Below are 1,536 nucleotides of genomic sequence, written 5' to 3'. Positions count from 1 at the left end.
CCCCCCCCCCCCCCCAGGGGGCCTGTAGCTGACCAGGGCTTCTGAGAAAGTTCCCTTTATCTTAAAGGGAGAGAGCCACCTACACGCACAGCTCACAGACGTGGTCATGTCTAAGGGGCCACCTGAGCCACGGCAGCCACCTCACCAAGGCCACAAGGGAGAAAGGCTGTCAGCAAGGAAGGAGCGCTGCTAGGGTGGCCCGCACGGCCACAGCCCGACCAGCCTGTTCTGACCGCCACGTGCCCAGTCCCTCCCCACCCCACCCCACCCCGATCCTACACAGGCAGCTCCCTGGGAATCCAGGGACAGACAACAGAGGTGTGCCTGAGGTTTTACAGATTTCAGTCAAGGTACCAGCGAGGGGACCAGCAGCTGGCGTCATGGCTATGTCGCTGACTCCCACGTAGTCGACCACAGTCTGAGTCCCGGACCCGGTGGCTTAAACTCACACCGGGCGCATGTGTGTGCGTGCCCAAGATCCCGAGAGGAGACTGGAAAAGGGATTGCGGCGTGGCCACCTCCCCGGGGGGTGATTTCTCGCTTTGTCTCTTTCTGGCAAGCGCACACGTTCTATAGCAAAAACCTCTACAGAAAAAAGATATACCAGCTAAAATGACAGGGCCCCAGGAGCCCCGATAAGCCAAATTCAGCTTCTGAGATGCTGGGTTCCCTCTGGATCGGACTCAGCTATGGAGAGGATGGCGCACCCTGACGGGGTGCAAGCAGCTTCAGGTGACCCAGCCCCTCAGTGCCCTCCTCCTGGCCGAAGCTTTCATTCAAAAGATCATAAAGCCCCACCCTGAGACACAATGACATTCTGTTGCTTGGCCACCAAAAATTCAGCCTATTTTTAGAAGAGACGCGGAACAATTCCGAACGGTTTGGAAGATCCCGGCAGCCAGTACTTCATGTCAACGCACGGGGAATGACGACTCGGACTCCGGCGTGGAAGATCAGGAACAGGCTCGTTTCCTTTACCCACAGCCCAGTATTTACAGCCCTGGCTCGTGCACGGCGGTGCTCGCCGCATAAATTAAGTATAAATACAGGGGTGTGCCCGGGCCCTCCCTTCCTCGCCGTGGGCAGGACTGTGAGGCCCCCAGGCCCCCAGCACTGACCAGCAGCCTCCTGCCTCTGTCTCGCCTTCTCGCTCTGGTTAGGATTAGAACTGGTTTACGTAAACAGTGTCGCAATCACGTGTTCAACTCCACGCGTGGCCCAGCCCGACGCTTCCCGAGAGGACGCCAAGGACAGGCCTCGGGCCCTCCCTTCCTCGCCGTGGGCAGGACTGTGAGGCCCCCAGGCCCCCAGCACTGACCAGCAGCCTCCTGCCTCTGTCTCGCCTTCTCGCTCTGGTTAGGATTAGAACTGGTTTACGTAAACAGTGTCGCAATCACGTGTTCAACTCCACGCGTGGCCCAGCCCGACGCTTCCCGAGAGGACGCCAAGGACAGGCCTCACGGGGGTCTCCACAGCTGCCACAGGAGGTTGGTCGTCGTACTCATGCCGCCACCCAAAGTCCTGGCTGGGCTGCGC

Source organism: Tupaia chinensis, unplaced genomic scaffold, assembly GCF_000334495.1.
Source record: "Tupaia chinensis unplaced genomic scaffold, TupChi_1.0 Scaffold149383_1, whole genome shotgun sequence".
Taxonomy (NCBI): Eukaryota; Metazoa; Chordata; class Mammalia; order Scandentia; family Tupaiidae; genus Tupaia; species Tupaia belangeri.
The sequence above is the reverse complement of the archived record's forward strand: the minus strand, read 5'-3'. Positions refer to the sequence as shown.